At 38.6% G+C, this 21,542-nt stretch overlaps 1 pseudogene; it reads left to right on the forward strand.

Annotated features, from left to right (window-relative positions):
- The first annotated feature begins 9,756 nt into the window (after nucleotides 1-9,756).
- On the forward strand, nucleotides 9,757-21,273 carry LOC101126690 (cyclin-T2-like; annotated as a pseudogene).
- Nucleotides 21,274-21,542: the final 269 nt, after the last annotated feature.

The raw sequence follows: 21,542 nt of genomic DNA on the forward strand, positions 1-21,542 counted from the left end.
GTCTCCTTCCTTTCCATATGATCCAGGGTAGAGAAGAAGACTGTGGGAGCATCCTCCAACTGTTTTCCCTCCCTGGTTTCTGGATTCCAGCACCATGTTAAATGTGCTGTCCATGGTTGAAGGCGTGGTCCGCAAAGCCATGGAACTGGATGAACTGAGTGATGGGACTAACCACGCTTTACCCATGCAGCCTTAGTTTATCTGCCTCGTGTGATTCCCCTTTGAATTCCTAAATCTGTGTGATCTGCTTGGCTCCCTGAAAAACAGATCTCCAGAGAGACTGTGTCACTTTTGGGCAAGGCTCCTTTAATGCAGCAATGTGCTAGATTGGCTGCTTATTATGGCCCATGCTAAAGCATTTACCCTTAGAAACATGGTGCCGGTTAACTTCCATACTTAAAATCTCCTTACTAATGAATTAATTTAGGCACTGTTGGCTTAGAAATACCATGTTCTTGACAGAGAAACCATAGAGAGAGAGAGAGATGTTTATTGAGTTACTGCCTGCCACAATTTGCGATCTTTCCTAACGGACCTGTTTCCCTGAACTGTAAAAATTCCCATACATTTCATACAGAGAGAGTAAGAGAGCACAGATAGAAAGAGAAAGAAAGTTTGGCAACAAGATAGCAGGAAGAGAGGCTCTAGAGTAAAGGACAGATTTGAGGTTAAGATTCACTCCTAATACTCACCACTCTGATGAATGAATTCTCAGCCAATGCATCAAAATGATATGGCTCCAATGACTGGAGGAATACCAGGGTTCTTGGACTTGCACTGATTTAGATAAAATGGCATGGACACATGTGGAGTGGTTTTAAGGAGTGGAGAGCGTTTAATAGGCAAGAAAGAATGAAGAAGCTCCCCTGTACAGAGACAGAAGGAGGGGGGCTCCAAGCCAAGAAAGGGAACCCCATGTGTGGCAGAAAAATGGTAGCTTATACTGGAGGCTGGAGAAGGCGGTGTCTGATTTGCATAGGGCCCATGGGATTGGTTTGACTAGGGGTGTCATTCATGTAGCCCATGAAAACCCTCACCCTCCCACCTTAGCCTTTTAATATGCAAATGCAGGCCACCATGATATTCTGAACACATGGTGTTATCTGGAGGTGGCCATAACACTTGGCACACCTGGTGACAAGAAGAAGGCAGGAATTGCCATATTGGGTGAACCCAGTTTTTAATGGCTGGCATTTGCATATCAAAGCTTGTCAGCCTAGCTCTTTAAGCCACCTTTCTGTTAGAAAATAAATGGTTTGGAGGTTCTTATCACAGGAAAATTTCCACCAAGAACCTTTACCCTTTCTAGCTGCCTAAAAATTATTTCATAATAAATCCTGTATTAATTGGACTTACAGTTCCACATGGCTGGGGAGGCCTTACAATCATGGTGGAAGGCAAGGAGGAGCAACTCATGTCTTCCATGGATGGCGGCAAGCAAAAAGAAGGCTTGTGCAGGGCAACTCCCATTTTTTAAAACCATCAGATCTCATGAGACCCATTCACTATCAGGAGAACAGCACGGGAAAGACCTGCCGCCATAATTCAGTCATCTCCTAGCAGGTCCCTCCCACAACACGTGGGAATTATGGGAGCTACAAGATGAGATTTGGGTGGAGAAACAGAGCCAAACATGATCAAGTAGGTCATGTCATCTGCACACAAAGATAATTTGACTTTTTCTGTTTCTATTTGAACACTTTTATTTATTCCTCTTGCCTGATTGTCCTGGGCAGAACTTCCAATACTATGTTGAATAGGAGTGGTGAGAAAGGGCATCCTTATCTTGTGCCAGTTTTCAAGAGGAATGCTTCCAGCTTTTGCCCATTCAGTATGATATTGGGTGTGGGTTTGTCATATATGACTTTTATTATTTTGGGGTATGTTTCTTCAATACCTAGTTTATTGAGAGTTCTAACATGAAGGGATGTTGAAGGCCTTTTCTGCATCTGTTGAAACAATCATGTGTTGTTTTTTTTCTTTAGTTCTGTTAATGTGATGAATCACATTTATTAATTTGCATATACTGAACCAGCCTTGCATCCCAGGGATGAAGCCAACTTGATCATGGTGTATAACCTTTTTGATATACTGCTGGATTAAGTTTGCCAGTATTTTATTAAGGATTTTTGCATCAGTGTTCATCAAGGATATTGGCCTGAAGTATTCTCTTTTTGTTGTTGTATCTTTGTCAGGTTTTGGTATCAGGATGATGCTCACTTCATAGAATGAGTTAGGGAGGAGTCCCTCCTTTTCAGTTTTTTGGAATAGTTTCAGTAGAAATAATATCAGCTCTTCTTTGTACCTCTGGTAGAATTCTGCTGTGAATCTGTCTGGTCTTGGGCGTTTTTGGTTGGCAGGTTGTTTGTTACTGCCTCGACTTCAGAACTCATTATTGGTCTATACAGGGATTAAATTTCTTCCTGGTTCAGTCTTGGGAGAGTTTATGGGTTCAGGAATTCATCCGTTTCTCCTAGATTTTCCAGTTGATGTTCACAGAGATGTTTATTTTATTCTCTGATGGTTGTTTATATTTCTGTGGGGTCAGTGGTACTATCCCCTTTATCATTTCTGATTGTGTTTATTTGATCATTCTCTCTTGCCTTCTTTATTAGTCTAGCTAGTAGTCTATTTTATTAATTTTTAAAATTATTAAGCAGCTCCTCGATTTGTTGATTTTTTGAAGGGCTTTTTATGTCTCCATCGCTTTCAGTTCAGCTCTAATCTTGGTTATTTCTTGACTTCTGCTGGCTTTGGGTTTGTTTGCTCTTTGTTCTCTAGTTCTTTTACTTGTGATGTTAGGTTGTTAACTTGAGATCTTTTTAGCTTTGTGATGTGGCATTTAGTGCTATAAATTTTCTCCTTAATACTGCTTTAGCTGTGTCCCAGTGATTCTGATATGTTGTCTCTTTGTTCTCATTAGTATTAAAGAACTTGATTTCTACCTTAATTTCATTGTTTACCCAATAGTCATTCAGGAGCAGATTGCTCAATTTCCATGTAGTTGTGTGGTTTTGAGTGAATTTCTTAATTTTGAGTTCTAATTTGATTGTGCTGTGGTCTGAGGGACTATTTGTTATGATTTCAGTTCTTTTTCATTTGCTGAGGAGTGTTTTACTTATGATTATGTGATCAGTTTTAGAGTAAGTGCCATGTGGCGATGAGAGGAATGCATATTTTGTCGTTTTTGTGTGAAGAGTTCTGTAGATATCTATCAGGTCCACTTGATCCAGAGCTGAGTTCGGGCCTTGATATCTTTGTTAAGTTTCTGTCTCAGTTACCTGTCTAATATTGACAGTGGGGTGTTAAAATCTCCCACTATTATTGTGTAGGAGTGTAAGTCTCTTTGTAGGTATCTAAGAATTTGCTTTATGAATCTGAGTGCTCCTGTATTGGGTGCATATATATTTAGGATAGTTAGCTTTTCCTGCTGAATTGGACCCTTCTCTTTGGAGCCATGAGCTGTGCTGCCTGGGTTGTGGGGATGTGTGGTGAAAGCACTCCTTTAGCTGTTCTCTCTGGTGTCTCAGTAAATCATATGCCTCAGAAGTCCGCTGGCTTTGAGCTTTTCTCTGCAGTAGGACTTGCCCAGGAATTGCAATTTTTGTGCCATAGACTGCCCTTTAAGTTTATTTACAGCCCCAGAGCATTTCAGCTCATGGTGGTGAGGCATGCCAGAATTTAAGTTCTGACTACTGGGATGGGTGATATCCCCCTGGCTAGAGCTGGTTTAAGTTCTTTCTCCATGGGCAAGTATCAGCTTAGATCAGCATGGTTTTGCTTTCCCCTGTGACAGGGCAGCACTGAGTTGAATGCAAAGTCTCGATTACTGCACTCTTTATCTCCCCCATGCACAGCTTTCTCCATGACCTGTGGCCTCTGCAGGAGGAATGGAGGAGGGGTGGAATGGACAATTCAAGACTACCTTGTTTACCATCTTCAGTGCCTTTAGTGACGTGAAGTTAAAATCAGGTACTATGAGTGCTCACCTGATTTTTTGTTCTTATGAAGGGCGCTTTTTTTGTGTAGATGGTTGTTTAATTTGGCGTTCCTGCAGGGTGATGGTCAGTGGGGCCTTCTGTTTCACCATCTTGTCCCACCCTATGTCTTTTACCACATTTTCTTTATCCAATCTACCATTGATGAGCATCTGGGTTGATTCCATGTCTTTGCTATTATGAATGTTGCAGCAATTAACATATGGGTGCATGTATCTTTATGGTAGAACAATTTATATATACCTTTGGGTATATGCCCAATAATGTGATTGCTGCATTGAATGGTAATTCTGTTTTATGTTCTGTGAAAAATCACCACATTGCTTTCCACAGTGGCTGAACTAATATACATTCCCAACAGCAGTGTATAAGTGTTCCCTTTTCCCTGCAACCTTAACAAGACCTGTTATTTTTTGCCTTTTAAATAATAGTTTTTCTACTGGTGAGAGATGGCATCTCTTGTGGTTTTGATTTGCATTTTTTTCTGGTGACTAGTGATGCTGAGCATTTTTTCATGTTTCTTGGCCACTTTTGAGGTGTCTGTTAATGTCCTTTGCCCACTTTCTAATGGGGTTAATTTTTTTTTTTATCAGTTGTTAAGTTCCTTATAGATTATACACATTAAACCTTATTTGGATGCATAGCTTGCAAATATTTTCCCTCATTCTGCAGATTGTCTTTTTACTCTGTTTATATAGTTTGTTTCGATGCGAAAAGGCTCTTTAGTTTAATTAGGTCCCACTTGTCTTTTTTGTTTTATTTTGTTGCAATAGCTTTTGGGGACTTAGCCAGAAATTCTTTCCCAAGGCTAATGTTGAAAAGAGTATTTCCTAGATTTTCTTCTAGGATATTTATGGTTTGAGGTTTTACATTTAAATTCTTAATCTATTTTTAATTAATTTTTGTATCTGGTGAAAGGGAAAAGATATGGATCCATTTTCAATCTTCTGCTAGCCAGTTATCCAAGCACCATTTATTGACTTGGAGTCCCTTCCCCTTTGCTTGTTTTTGTTGGCCTTGTTGAAGATCAGATAGCTGTAGGTGTGCAGCATTATTTCTCATTTTCTATTTTGTCCCATTATGTCTGTTTTTGTACTACTACCAAGCTGTTTTGGTAACTGTGGCTTTATAGTATAAAGTCAGGTAATGTTATGTCTCTGGCTTTACTCTTTTTGCTTAGGATTGCTTTATCTATTTAGGCTCTTGTGGATCCATATAAATTTTAGAATAGTTTTTCTAATTTTGTCAAGAATAATATTGGTAGTTTGATAAGAATATCATTGAATCTGTAAATTGGGAAGAATGGCCATTTTAATGATATTGATTCTTCCAATCTATGAGCAAGAAATGTTATTCCATTTATTTGCATCATTATCTCTGATTTCTGTTTTGTTTTGTTTTGTTTTGTTTTGTTTTGTTTTGTTTTGTTTTGAGACGGAGTCTCTCTCTGTCACCCAGGCTGCAGTGCAGTGGCCTGATCTCGGCTCACTGCAAGCTCTGCTTCCCGGGTTCACGCCATTCTTCTGCCTCAGCCTCCCGAGTAGCTGGGACTACAGGCACCCGCCACCACGCCCAGCTAATTTTTTTGTAATTTTAGTAGAGACGGGTTTTCACCGTGTTAGCCAGGATGGTCTCGATCTCCTGACCTCGTGATCTGCCCGCCTTGGCCTCCCAAAGTGCTGGGATTACAGGTGGGAGCCACCGGCCTCTCTGATTTCTTTCATGTGTGTTTTGTAGTTCTCCTTTTAGAGATCTTTCACTCCCTTTGTTAGGTGTATTTCTAGGTATTTCTTTTTTGTGTGGCTATTGCAAGTGAAATTTTGTCCTTGATTTGGCTCTCAGCCTGGGTGTTGTTGGTATATAGAAATGCTACTAATTTTTGTACATTGATTTTGTATCCTGAAACTTTTTATCAATTCTAGAAGCTTTTTGGTAGAGTCTTTAGGATTTTCTAGGTATACAATAATATCAGTGAAGAGAGATAGTTTGACTTCTTCTTTTCCTAATTGGATGCTTTTTCTTTCTTTCTTTTGTCTGATTGCTCTGACTAGGACTTTCAGTAATATGTTAAATAGGAGTGGTGAGAGTGGGCATCATTGTCTTGTTCCAGTTCTCTAGGGGAATGATTTGAGCTTTTGCTCATTCAGGATAAGGTTGGCTGTGGGTTTGTTATAGATGGCTCTTAGTATTTTGACGTATGTTCTGTCAATGTCTAGTTTATTGAGGCTTTTTATCATAAAGAGATGTTGGATATTATCAAGAGCTTTCTCTGCTTCTATTGAGATGATCATGTGGCTTTTGCTTTTGATTCTGTTTATGTGGTAAATGGCATTTATTGATTTGTGTATATTAAACTAGCTTGCATCCCAGGAATAAAGCCAATTTATTATGCTGGATTAACTTTTTAATGTGCTGCTGAATTTGACTGGCTAGTATTTTGATGAGGACTTTTGCATCTATGTTCCTGAGGGATGTTGGTCTAGAGTTTTATTTTTTCATTGCATCTCTGCCAGATTTTGGTATCAGGATGATGCTGGCTTCATAGAATAAATTAGGGAGGAGGACCTCCTCCTCATTCTTTCGAAATAGTTTTAGTATAATTGGTATCAGTTCTTCTTTGTACATCTGGTGGAATTTGATTGTGGATCCATCCATTATGGGGCTTTTTTGTTGTTGTTGTCATGTTCTTTATTACTGATTCAATTTCAAAAGTTGACTTTGGTCTAATCAGGGTTTCAATCTCTTCCGGATTCAATCTTGGGAGATTGTGTGCCTCAAGGAATTTATTATTTTCTCTAGATTTTCTAATTTGTCTGCATAGAGTGGTTCATAGTTTCTCTGAGGATCTTTTGTATTTTTGTGTGATCAGTTATAATATCACATGTGTTACATCTGATTGTGCTTATTTGGATTTTCTTTTTCTTTGTTGATCTAGTTAGGGGTTTATCGATATTATTTATTTTTTCAAGACCCAGCTGTTGGTTTCATTGATCTTTTGTATGGATTTTTGCATCTCAATTTCATTACGTTATTATCTAATTTTAGTTATTTATTTTCCTCTGCTTGCTTTGGGATTGGTTTGCTCTTTTTTTAAAAAAAAAATTCCTTTAGGTGCAAAATTAGATTGCAAACTTGAGACCATTCTAACTTCTTGATGAAGGCATTTAGCTCTATAAACTTTCCTGTTAACACAGCTTTGGCTGCATCCCACAGATTTTTTGTATTTTTGTGTCCTTATTTTCATTGATTTAAAAGAATTTTTTTTATTTCTTCCTTAATTTTCATGTTTCCCCAGGAGTTATTCATTAGTAAGTTGTTTAATTTCCATGTATTTGTGTAGTTTTGAGAAATATTCTTGGTATTGATTTCTATTTTTATTGCACTGTGGTCTGAGAGTGTGCTTTGTATGATTTGAATTTTTTTGAATGTATTGAGGCTTGCTTTATGACCAAGCATATGGTCAATCTTAGAATATATTCAATGTGCAGATGAGAAGACTGTGTATTCTGTGTTTGTTGGGTGGAGTGTTCTGTATATGTCTATTAGATCCAATTGGGCAAGTGTTGAGTTTAAGTCCAAAGTTTCTTATTTATTTATTTATGTATTTATTTTTGAGCTGGGGTGTCACTCTTCTGCCCAGGCAGGAGAGCAGTGGCCTGATGACAGTTCACTGAAGCCTTGACCTCCCAGGCTCAATTGATCCTCCTGCCTCAGCCTCCTCAACAGTGGAGATTACAGGTGCATGCCACCATGCCCTGCTAATTTTTGTATTTTTTGTAGAGACAGGGCTTTGTTATGTTGTCCAGGTTGGTCTCAAACCCCTGATCTCAAATGATCCACCCACCTCAGCCTTCTGAAGGGCTGAGATTACAGGTGTGAACCACTGTGCCCAACCTCAGAGTTTCTTTTTTAGATTTTTGCTTTGATGTGATCCATATGTAATGCTGACAGTGGGGTGTTGAAGTCTCCCACTATTGTCGTGTGGTTGTGTAAGTATTTTCGTAGGTCTAAAAGAACTTGTTTTATGAATCTGGGTGCTCCAATATTGGACGTGTATATATCTAGGATAGTTAAATTTTTTGTTGGAGTGTATCCTTTATCATTATGTAAGCCCTTTATGGTCTGTAATTTTTATTAGTTTAAAGTCTATTTTATCTGATGTAAAAATAGTGACTCCTGCTTTTGTTTGTTTGTTTTCTGTTTGCATGGTAGTTCTTACTCCACCCTTTTACTTTGAGCTGGTGGGTATTGCCACATGTGACATGGATCTCTTGAAGATAACAGATGATTGGGTCTTGTCTTTTAATCCAGATTGCCACTCTGTGTCTTTTAAGTGAGACATTTAGCCCATTCACATTCAAGATTAGTATTGATATGTGTGATTTTGATCCTGTCATGGTGTTGTTAGCTGGTTGTTATATAAACTTGATTGCATAGCTGCCTTATAGGGCCTGTGGACTATGGGCTTAGGTGTGCTTCTGTGATAGCAGGTGTCATTCTTTTGAATCCATATTTAGTATTCCCTTAAGGACCTCTTGTATGGCTGGTCTGGTTGAAATGTATTCCCTCAGCACGTGCTTGTTACAGAAAGATTTTACTTCTCTTTTACTTATGAAGCTTAGTTTGGCAGGACATGAAATTCTTGGTTGGAATTTCTTTAAGGACACTAAAAATAGGCCTCTAATCTTATCTGGTTTGTAAGATTTCTGCTGAGAAATCTGCTGCTAGCCTGATGGGTTTTTTTTCTGTAGGTGACCTGCCCCATTCTCTCTAGTTGTTTTTATAGTTTTTTGTTTTGCATTGACCTTGGTGAATCTAATGACAATGTGCCTTGGAAATGGTCATCTTGCATAGTATCTGGCTGGGGTTCTCCGTATTTCTTAGATTTGCATATTGACCTCTCTAGTGAGATCAGGGAAATTTTTATGAACTGTATCCTAAAATATATTTTCCATGTAGCTTATTCTCTCTCCTTCTCTCTCAGAAATGATGCTAAGTCATTTGGTCTCTTTATATAATCCCATATTTCTCAGAGAATTTTTTCATTTTTCTTATTTATTTTTCTTTATTTTTGTCTGACTGTGCTGACTCAAAGAACTCATACTTTAGCTCAGAGATTCATTCCTCAGCTTGGTCTGTTATGCTGTCAATACTTCCAATTGTATTATGAAATTCTTGTAGCCAATATTTCACTCATGCTCAGTTTGGTTTAGTCTTAAAATGGGAATTTTATCTTTCAGCCTTGAATTGGTTTGCTGGATTGCTTGGCTTCCTTGGATTGAGTTTCAATTTTCTCCTCAATCTCAATGAACTTCCTTGCCATCCAGATTCAGAATTCCTTGTCTGTCATTTCAGACAATTCAAACTGGTTAAGAACCATTGCTGGGGTGCCAGTGGGCTCATTTGTAGGTAAGGGATCACTCTGGCTTTTTGAATTGCCAGAGTTCTTGTGCTGATTCTTGCTCATCTGGGAGGGCTGATATTCCTTTAATTGAAGTGTAAATTGAGTTTCATCTGTTGACTTCATTTCTGGAAGTTTTCAGAGGACTAAGGCTCTGTACAGGGTCTTTCTTTGTTGTAGAATTCTTGCTCTTGTTTTCATAGGGGGTAAAATTAGTAAAGTGATTTTTGACTTTGTAGTTTGGGCTGTGTTTTAGTATATGGCAGTTGACAGCGATGAGCAGTAGATAAGCTCTTACTCAGCCACATGGCTTCTTTGTGTATCTTTGCATTTGCAGTTGTGTACTGTGGTTTAAGGATGAGAGAGATCACTCCCTCACCAGGTCTGCTGATGGGCTTTGGGGGAGCCCTCTCTGATGCTACATCCTTACTGGACCAACCTGTCCAACCTAAGTCTCACACTAGCCTGTTCACCTGTGCAATTAAGCCCTCTCAATTTTTTTTGAGTATGGGCTCCTCCATCCCAGACCTGAGAAACAGCCCTGAGGGCCAACACCAGCAGACACACACCCAGGCCTGCCAAAAAGGCATGTGGCCATGTCCCAGGCCTGCAAAATTGCCCTGTGGGCCGCCGTCAGTAGATATTTCCCTAGGCCACCAAGCAGCTATGTGCCTATGGTCTGGGCCTGAGAAACAGCCCTGAGGACCATCCCTGGCAGACATGTCCCCAGGCCAGATGAGCAATCACACATGGTGCCCCTGACTAGAGTAATAGCCTCATGGTTCCAACCCCAGTGAGCCAGACATCAAGTTGGCCAGTCCGCTGTGTACATGCATGCACCCTTAACCTGAGAAACAGACCAATAAGTCCACCCCCAGCAAAGCCACATCACCACTGCCACACTTTTTTCAGCATGGGCCACTGAGACACCTGTAAATGTCACTAACATGGGTTACAGCTAAAGAAACTACACAGAGACCACACTACTACATCCACCTAGAACCAAAGCCAATGCACCTTACAGAATCAACATCCCAAGACCCACCTAAACAAATAAATATTTCCCTATAAAACCTATTTCATAAAATTGGAAGTGGTGACTGTTTCATCAGATGCATAGTTATCAACATAGGAATAGGTAAAATGTGAAAAAAGGACACATGACACTTCCAAAGTAACGTACAATTCTCCAATAACAGACCCCAATCATAAGGAAAAATACAAAATGCCAGAAAAAGAATTTGAAATAGCAATCTTCAGGAAACTCAGTGAGATACAAGGGCCCAATAAAAAAAGAAAACTGCAGGCCAATGCCCCGATGAACATAGATGCAAAAATCCTTAAGAAAGTACTAACAAACTGAATCCAACACTGCATCAAAAAAGATAATGCACTATGATCAAGTGGGATTTATCCCATGAATGCAAAGATGGTTCAACATGTGAAAATCAATAAACAGGATACATTATATCAACAAAATGAATGAAAAACCCATATGATCCCTTTCAAAATACCACAGACATTTGTCACAGAAATAGAAGAAAAAAATGTATTTGATAAAATTCAACATCCCTTCATGATAAAAACTCTCAATAAATTATGTTTAGAGGGAAAGTAACTCAACACAATAAAGGCCATGTGACAAACCCACGGCTAACATCATAGTAAATGGGGAAAAGCTGAGAGCTTTTGCTCTAAGCACTGGAATAAGACAAAGGTGCCACCTGTCACTACTCTTATTCAACATAGTCCTGGAAGTCCTAGCTAGAGCAATTAGCCAAGAGAGAGAAATAAAGGGCATCCAAATTGGAAAGGAAGATATCTATATGTCCTTGTTTTCAGAGAGCATGATTTTGTATATAGAAAAACTTACAGACTTTATCAAAAAACTCTTACAAGTAATAAATGAATTCAGTAACCTTGCAGAATACACAGTAAAGATACAAAACTCAGTAGTGTTTCAATACATGAACAACAAACTACCTGAAAAAGAAATCAAGAAGGAAATCTCACATATAATAGATACAAAAGAAAAATACCTAGAAATAAATGTTACCAAGCAGATACAAGACCTGTACAAGGAAAACTACAAAACACTGATTCCATGCTCATGGATCAAAGTAATTACTCCTGTTAAAATGACCATGCTACCCAAAGCAATCTATAGATTCAATGCAATCCATATTAAAATACTAATGACATTCTTCACATAATTAGAAAATTTAAAAAAAATTGTATGGAATCACAAAAGACCTCAAACAGCTAAAGGAATACTGAGCAAAAAGAACAAAGCTGTAGGTGCCACACTTCAAAATGTGCTACAAAGCTGTAGTAACAAGAACAACAAAAAGGAGCATGGTATCAGCTTATAAACAGACACATAGACTAATGGAACAGAATGGAGAATTCAGAAAGTAATCCATGTATCTCCAGCCAACTGATTTTTGAATTTTGAATTAAAGGCACCAAGAACACTCATTGGAGAAAGGATAGTTTAGTCTCTTTAATACATGGTGCTGGGAAAACTGGATATCTATGTGCAGAAGAATGAAACTAAACTCCCACCTCTCACCCTATTCAACAATAAGCTCCAAATGGGACAAATAACCAAATCTAAGACCTCAAACTATAAGACTACTAGAAAAAACAATAGTAGAAACACTTCAGGACGTTGGTCTGGGAAAAGATTTTATGAATAAGACTTCAAACACACAGGTAACAAAAGCAAAAACAAATGGGGCTATATAAAACTAAAAAAGCTCTGTATAACAAAGAAAATAATCAACATAAAGAAAAGACAACCTACAAAATGGGAGAAAATATTTTCAAACTATTCACCCTATACGGGATTAATATCCTGAATACACAAGAAACTCAAATATCTCAACAGCAAAAGAACAACAATTCAATAAAAAGGGAGCAAGTAATATGAACAGACATTTCTCAAAAGAAGACATAAAAATGGCTAATAAATCAATATACAAAAACACTCAACATCGCTACGCATCAGAGAAATGCAAGTCAAAACCACAGTGAGGGCTGGGCACGGTGGCTCACGCCCGCAATCCCAGCACTTTGGGAGGTCGAGGCGGGTGGATCCACTGAGGTCAGGAGTTCATGACCAGCCTGGCCAGCATGATGAAACCTCATCTCTACTAAAAATAAAAAAAATTAACTGGGCATGGTGGTGCGTGCCTGTAGTCCCAGCTACTTGGGAAACTGAGACAGGACAATCGCTTGAACCCAAAATGCGGAGGCTGCAATGAACTCAGATCGTGCCACACTGCACTCCAGCCTGGGTGACAGAGCGAGACTCCATCTCAGGAAAACAAAAACAAAAATACAGTGAGGTATCATCTCACCCCAGTTAGGATGGCTATTATCAAAAAGACAAAAAATAACAAGTGCTGGTGAAGATGCAGAAAAAATAGAACTCTTGTACACTATTGGTGTGGATGTGAACTACTACAGCTTCCATAAAGAACAGTATGGAGGGTTCTCAAACAACTACAGATAGAACTACCATATGATCTAGCAGTCTCACTACTGGGCATTTATCCAAAGGAAGGGAAATCAGAATATTGAAGAGACATTTGCACCCCCATGTTTATTGCAGCACTATTCACAATAACCAAGACATGAAATCAACCTAGATTTCCAACAAAAGATTAATGGATAAAGCAAATGTGGTATATATACACACAATGGAATATTATTCAGTCATAGAAAGAATAAAATTCCATCATTTACCATGACATGGATGGAACTAGAAGACATTATATTAAGTGAAGTAATCCAGGAATAGAAAGTAAAACACTGCATATTCTTACTCATATAGTGGAAGCTAAAAATGCTGATCTCATAGAAGTGAAAAGTAGAGCAGAAGATACTAGAAGTTGGTAAAGGTAGGGGAAAGAGGAGAATAGAGAAAATTTCTTAAAGGATACAAAATTGTAGTTAGAGAGGAGGAATAAATTCTAGTGCTCTATAGCCCTGTAGAATTACTATAGTTAACAATAATATATTATATAGTTTCAAACAGCTAGAATAAAAAAAACTGAATGTTCAAGATGTTCAAGAACTGAATGTTCAAGAAATAATAAATGTTCAAGATGGTGAACATGCTATGCTAATTACCTTTATCAGCTCACTGTACATTATATGTATTGAAATATCACTATGTACCCCATGAATGTGTACAATTATTGTATGCCAGTTAAAAGAAAAAGATATAATTTGTGGGGAGGAAGAAGTGTCATGGTGCCAGGCGTGGAGCTTCTTCTCACTGGCTCTTACTAGGGAACAGCTGGAAAACAGGCCAAGTAGCCACTGTGAAGTGCAGGTCAATAAAGAGGTCCCATACTGCCAGCAGGTGGCCAACCTCATCCAAGACATTGGATAGCATCTCAGTGTCTCTCAGCTTACAGTAAACACTGCAATTGTTTGTATGTACTATTCTTTCACTAAATTCAGTAGGAATCCTTGATGGAGTAAAATGTCTGCAGACTGACTAGGAGGCAATGTGAATGAATTGGTGGATTTCACCAGAAACTTTGGAAGAGTGCTGGGTATCAGTGTTGCACTAAAGGAAGATGAAAATTGAGCTCTCTTTAGAGGAAACAAATACTTCTGTGAGGAGTGTGGGTAATACTGTCAACCATGTAATTCTTTGGCAGTGAAAGGGGAGGAACAGGCTCAGAAACTTGAACATGTTATTAAAGTAGCACATGCTTGTCTTCACTCCCTACAGTGCTGGATACTAAATGTGGTACTTACTTTCAACAGACTCAAGAACTGGTTTTAATTGAAACCATAACCCTACAAACACCAGATTTTGAGATCAGCATTGAACATCCACAATCAGATGTGGTAAAACATACCAAGTTAGTACGAGCAAGCAAGGATTTGACACAGACATCTTATTTGATGGCTATAAACAGTCTGCATCTCACAACCTTCTCTCTTCAGTACAAACCAACAGTGATAGCATATGTATACATTCATTTGACTTGCAAATGATCCCATTGAGAGATTCCTGCATCAGTTGATGGAAAGCCTTGGTGGTAATATGTGGATTCTACAGTTACTCTAGAATTATTAGATGAGCTAAAATATGAGTTTCTAAAGTTGAAAAGGATTAGAAACTCAAACACCAGTCAGGGATTTAATAAACCAAAAATAGATGATATTTATCAGAGACACCACTTCTTTATCTTTGGTCCAGAATTCCATTTCAATAGATAGTAACACTGATGTGCCTATAAACCCACGTTTTCAGAAATGATCTACATTGGCATTCCCTAGGCCACTTCTTTTCTTTTTTTTTTTTTAAATTAAGTTTCAGAATACATGTGTAGAACGTGCAGGTTTGTTATGTAGGTATACGTGTGCCATGGTGGTTTGCTGCACCTATTGACCCATCCTCTAAGTTCCCTCCTCTCACCCTCCCCAGCCCCCCAACAGGCCCTAGTGTGCATTGTTTCCCTTTCTGTGTCCATGTGTTTTAATTGTTCAACTCCCACTTATGAGTGAGAACATGTGGTGTTTGGCTTTTTGTTCCTGTGTTAATTTGCTGAAGATGACGGCTTCCAGCTTCATCCATGTCTCTGCAAAGGACATAAACTCATTCTTTTTCACAGCTGCATAGTATTCCATGGTGTATATGTACCACATTTTCTTTTTTAAGAAAATTTAAATTCATTTTATTTTACTTTAAGTTCCGGGATACATGTGCAGAATGTGCAGGTTTGTTACTTAGGTATACATGTGCCATGGTGGTTTGCTGCACCTATTGACCCAACCTCTAAATTCCCTCCTGTCACCCCCAATCCCCCAACAGGCTCTGGTGTGTGTTGTTTCCCTCCCTGTGTCCATGTGTTCTCATTGTTCAACTCCCACTTATGAGTAAGAACATGTGGTGTTTGGTTTTCTGTTCCTGTGTCAGTTTGCTGAGGATTATGGCTTCCAGCTTCATCCATGTCACTCCAAAGGACGTGATCCCATTCTTCTTTATGACTGCATAGTATTCCATGGTGTGTATGTACCACATTTTCTTTATTCAGTCTATCATTGATGGACATTTGGGTTGGTTCCGTGACTTTTCTATTGTAAATAGTGCTGCAGTAAACATACATGTGCATGTATCTTTATGGTAGAATGATTTTTGTTCCTTTGGTTATATACTCAGTAATGAGATTGTTGGGTCAAATGGTATTTCTGGTTCTAGATCCTTGAGGAATCACCATACTGTCTTCCACAATGGTTGGACTAATTAACATTCCCTCCACAGCCTCACCAGCATCTATTGTTTCTTGACATTTTAATAATCACTATTCTGATTGGTGTGAGATTGTATCTCATTGTGGTTTTGATTTGTATTTCTCTAGTGATCAGTGATGTTGAGCTTCTTTTCCTGTTTTTTGGTCACATAAATGTCTTCTTTTGAGAAGTGTCTGTTCATATCCTTTGCCCACTTTTTGATAGGATTGTTTATTTTTTTCTTGTAAATTTGCTTAAGTTCCTTGTAAATTCTGGATATTAGACCTTTGTCAGATGGGTAGATTGCAAAAATTTTCTCCCATTCTGCAGGTATGATAGTTTCTTTGGCTGTGCAGAAGCTCTTTAGTTTAATTAGATCCCATTTGTCAATTTTTGCTTTTGTTGCAATTGTTTTTGGTGTTTTATTCATGAAGTCTTGCGCATGCCTATGTCCTGAATGGTATGGCCTAGGTTTTCTTCTAGGGTTTTTATGGTTTTGGGTTTTACATTTAAGTCTTTCATCCATCTTGAGTTAATTTTTGTATAAGGTGTAAAGAAGGGGTCCAGTTTCTCCATATGCCTAGCCAGTTTTTCCAGCACTATTTACACCATTTATTGAATAAGAGATCCTTTCCCTGTTGCTTCTTTTTTGTCAGATTTCTCAAAGATCAGATGGTTTTAGATGTGTGGTGTTACTTCTGAGGTCTCTGTTTTGTTCCATTGGTCTATATGTCAGTTTTGGTACAAGTACCATGCTGTTTTGGTTATTGTAGCCTTCTAGTATAGTTTGAAGTCAGTAGTGTGATACCTCCAGCTTTGTTCTTTTTGCTTAGGATTGTCTTGGCTATATGGGGGCTTCTTTGATTCCATATGAAATTTAAAGTAGTTTTTTTCTAATTCTGTGAAGAATATCAATGGTATTTTGATGCATTCAATTCAATAGCATTGAATCTATAAATTACTTTGGGCAGTATGGCCATTTTAATGATATTGATTCTTCCTATCCATGAGGATGGAATGTTTTTCCATTTGTTTGTGCCCTCTCTTATTTCCTTGAGCAGTGGTTTGTAGTTCTCTTTGAAGAGGTCCTTCACATTCCTTGTTAGCTGTATTTCTAGGTATTTTCTTCTCTTTGTAGCAATTGCGGATGGGAGTTCGTTCGTGATTTGTCTCTTTGCTTGTCTATTGTTGATGTCAAGGAATGCTTGTGATTTTTCATATTGATTTTGTATCCTGAGAATCTGCTGAAGTTGCTTATCAGCTTGAGGAGTTTTGGTCTGACATATTGGGGTTTTCTAAATATAGAATCATGTCATCTTCAAACAGAGACAATTTGACTTCCTCTCTTTCTGTTTGAATACCCTTTATTTCTTTCTCTTGCCTGATTGCCCTGGCCAGAACTTCCAATAATATGTTGAATAGGAGTGGTGAGAGAGGGCATCCTTGTCTTGTAATGGTTTTCCAAGGGAATGCTTCCAGCTTTTGCCCATTCAATATGCTACTGGCTGTGGGTTTGTCATAAATGGCTCTTATTATTTTGAGACATGTTCTATCAGTACCTAGTTCACTGAGAGTTTTTAGCATAAAGGGACGTTGAATTTTATTGAAGACCTTTTCTGCATCTATTGAGACAATCATGTGGTTTTTGTTTTTGGTTCTGTTTATGCGATGGGTTACATTTATTTATTTGCATATGATGAACCAGACTTGCATCATAGGGATGAAGCCGACTTGATCATGGTAGATAAGTTCTTTGATGTGCTGCTGAATTTGGTCTGCAAGTATTTTATTGACGATTTTCACATTGATGCTCACCAGGGATATTGGCCTGAAGTTTTCTTTTTTTGTTGTTTTGTCTCTGGCAGGTTTTGATATCAGGATGAGGCTGGCTTCATAAAATGAGTTAGGGAGGAGTCCCTCCTTTTCACCTGTTTGGAATACTTTCAGAAGCAATGGTATCATCACCTCTTTGTACCTCTGGTAGAATTCAGCTGGGAAACCATCTTGTCCTGGGATTTTTTTTTTTTTTTTTTTTGGTTGGTAGGGTATTAATTACTGCCTCAATTTCAGAACTTTTTGTTTATCTATTCAGGGATTTGACTTCTTCCTGGTTTAGTCTTGGGAGGCTGTGTGTGTCCAGGAATTTATCAATTTTTCCTAGATTTTCTAGTTTATTTGCGTATAGATGTTTATAGTATTCTCTGATGGTAGTTTGTATTTCTGTAGGGATCAGTGGTGATATCCCCTTTATTATTTTTATTGTGTCATTTAATTCATCTCTCTTTTCTTCTTTATTAGTCTAGCTAGTAGTCTTTCCTGTTAATTTTTTCAAAAAAACAACTTCTGGACTCATTGATTTTTTGGAGGGTTTTTTGTGTCTCTATCTCTTTCAGTTCTGCTCTAAACTTAGTTATTTCTTGTCTTCTGCTAGCTTTTGGATTCGTTTGCTCTTGGTTCTCTAGCTCTTTTAATAGTGATGTTAGGGTGTCGATTTGAGTTATTTCTGGCTTTCTGATGTGGGTATTTAGTGCTATAAATTTTTCTCTACACACTGCTTTAGCTGTATCCCAATGATTCCGGTACATTGTCTCTTTGTTCTCATTGGTTTCAAAGAACTTCTTGATTTCTGCCTTAATTTCATTATTTACCCAGCAGTCATTTAGGAGCAGGTTTTTCAATTTCCATGTAATCATGTGGTTTTGAGTGAGTTCCTTAATCCTGAGTTCTAATTTGATTGCACTGTGGTCTGAGATACTGTTTGTTATGATTTAGTTCTTTTGCATTTGCTCAGGAGTGTTTTACTTCCAATTATGTGGTCGATTTTAGAATAAGTGCCATGTGGCACTGATAAGAATGTGTATTCTGTTGATTTGGGATGGAGAGTTCTGTAGATGTCTCTTAGGTCCACTCGATCCAGAGCTGAGTTCAAGTCCTGAATATTCTTGTTAATCTTCTGTCCATTGATCTGTCTAATATTGACAGTGGGGTGCTAAAGTCTCTCACTATTATCGTGTGGGAGTCTAAGTCTCTTTGTAGGTCTCTAAGAACTTGTTTTATGAATCTGGATCCTCCTGTATTGGGTGCCTGTATATTTAGGATAGTTAGCTCTTTTCATTGAATTGATCCCGTTGCCATTATGCAATGCCCTTCTTTGTCTTTTTTGAAATTTGTTGGTTTAAAGTCTGTTTTGTCAGAGACTAGGGTTGAACCCCATGGTTTGCTCTTTGTTTTTTTGTTTTTGTTTTTTTTTTTTGCTTTTTATTTGCTTGGTAAATTTTCCTTCATCCCTTTATTTTGAGCCTATGTGTGTATTTGCACGTGAGATGAATCTCCTGAACACTGGTGGGTCTTGACTTTTTATCCAATTTCCCAGTCTGTGTCTTTTAATTGGGGTAGTTATCCCATTTGTAAGTATTGTTATGTGTGAATTTGATCATGTCGTCGTGATGCTATCTGGTTATTTTGCACACTAGTTGATGCAGTTTCTTCATAGTGTCATTGGTCTTCTTATTTTGGTGTATTTTTGCAGTGGCTGGTACCAGATTTTCCTTTCTATATTTAGTGCTTCCTTCAAGAGCTCTTGCAAGACAGGCCTGGTGGTAATAAAATCCCTCAGCATCTGCTTATCTGAAAAATATTTTATTTCTCCTTTGCTTATGAAGCTTAGTTTGGTGGGATATGAAATTCTGGGTTGAAAATTCTTTTCTTTAAGAATGTCGAGTATTGACCCTTAATCTCTTCTGGGTTGTAGAGTTTCTGCTGAGAGGTCCACTATTAGTCTGATGGTCTTCCTTTTGTAGGTGACCTGGCCTTTCTCTCTGGCTGCCCTTAACACTTTTTCCTTCATTTTGACCTTGGAGAATCTGGTGATTATATGTCCTGGAGTTGTCCTTCTCGTGGAGTATCTTAGTGGTGTCCTCTGCATTTTGGGAATTTGCATGTTGGCCATCTTGCTAGGTTGGGGAAGTTGTCCTGAGTAATATCCTGAAGTGTGTTTTCCAGCTTGTTCCCATTCTCCTCGTCTCCTTCAGGTACTCCAATCAATCATAGGTTTGGTCTTTCTACGTAGTCCCATATTTCTGGAGGCTTTGTTTGTTTGTTTTTTTGTCATTCTTTTTTCTCGAACCTTGTCTGTATGCTTTGTTTCAAACTCGAAGTGGTCTTCAAACTCTGATATCCTTTCTTCTGCTTGGTCGATTTGGCTATTGATACTTGTGTATGCTTCACAAAGTTCTCATGCTGTGTTTTTCAGCTCTATCAGGTCATTTATGTCCCCCTCTAAGCTGGTGATTCTAGTTAGCAGCTCCTCTAACCTTTTATCAAGGTTCTTAGCTTCTTTGCATTGGGTTAGAACATGCTCCTTTAGCTCACCAAAGTTTTTTTTATTACCCATCTTCTGAAGCCTATCTTTGTCAATTCATCCACCTCATCCTCTGTCCATTTCTGTGTCCTTGCTGGATAGATGTTGTGATCATTTGGAGAAGAAGAGGCACTCTGGCCTTTTCAGTTTTCAGCATTTTTTCATCGATTGTTTCTCATCTACATGAGTTTGTCTAGTTTTGATCTTTGAGGTTGCTGACCATTAGATGGGGTTTTTGTGGAGTTTTTTTGTTGTTGATGATGCTGTTGTTGTTGCTTTCTGTTTGGTTTTCTTTCAGTGGTCAGGTGCCTGTTCTGTAGGGCTGCTGAGATTTGCTGGGGGTTCACTTCAGGCCCTATTCATCTGGTTCACTCCCATGCCTGGAGTTGTCACTCAAGGAGGCTGGATAACAGCAAAAATGGGTGCCTGCTCCTTCTTCTGGGATCTCTGACCTCAAGGGGCACCAACCTGATGCCAGTAGCATTGCTCCTGTATAAAGTGTCTGACAACCCCTGTTGGAGGTCCTCAACCAGCTGGGTGGCAGGGGGAACAGGACCCATTTAATGAAGCACTTTGACTGTCCCTTGGTGGAGGGGGTGTGCTTCGCTGGTGGGAAACCCGCTCATCTGGGCTGCCTGGATTCCTCAGAACTACCAGCAGGAAAGGCTAAGTCTGCTGGTCTGCAGAGACTGAGGCCACCTCTCCCCCTAGGGTCTCAGGCCCTAGGAGATTAGGGTTTTGTTCCTGAGCCTCTGGCTGGAGTTGGTGGAGTTCCTGCAGGAAGGCCCTGTCCAGTGAGGAAGGATGGGTCAGGGTCAGGCTAGGCTAGTACTTCTAAATTCAGGCAATATTTCTGTAAAAGACAGTCATATACTGATAATTTGTCAATGTTAGCAACAGGAATGTCAAATATCTCATACATTTGCCATCACACAAGGAATGGCCTCAACATCAAGAATCAGCAAGGACAGAACAGATATATTCACAGAAGCAGGAGATATTTTTGTCTAGTAGCCAGTACTACATCAATTTACAACAAGGACCTTCTATATTACTGCATTCAGGATTACATCACAGACCTGACAAAATTTCTAATCATTCTTCTATTAAGCAAGACTATACTCATAAAGCGGGCAGCAGTAAACACCATGGGCCAATTTCTGCTACACTTAGAATAATTCCTTAGAAAATATCTTCAGATAAATATAGAAAAAAAATGTAAGCTAGAAACTCTTGATCTTAATGTGCAGGACTGAAATTATGGATTTTAGTACCACATACTGATAAAAGCACCAATAAAGAAGAGCTGTCCTTGTGGAAAATTAGTTGACGTGTAAGGTTGGAATTTATATCTGTACTGTTTATTCTGCTTCATTGGGCTATGTGTCTGTTTTTGTGCCAGAACCATACTGTTTTGATTACTATTGCTTTATAATATAATTTGAAATCAAGAAGTATGATTTCTCCAGCAACGTTTTTCTTTCTCTTGATTGTTTTGACTACTCTAGGTCTCTTATGATTCCAC

Source organism: Gorilla gorilla, chromosome 1 (assembly GCF_029281585.2).
Source record: "Gorilla gorilla gorilla isolate KB3781 chromosome 1, NHGRI_mGorGor1-v2.1_pri, whole genome shotgun sequence".
NCBI lineage: Eukaryota > Metazoa > Chordata > Mammalia > Primates > Hominidae > Gorilla > Gorilla gorilla.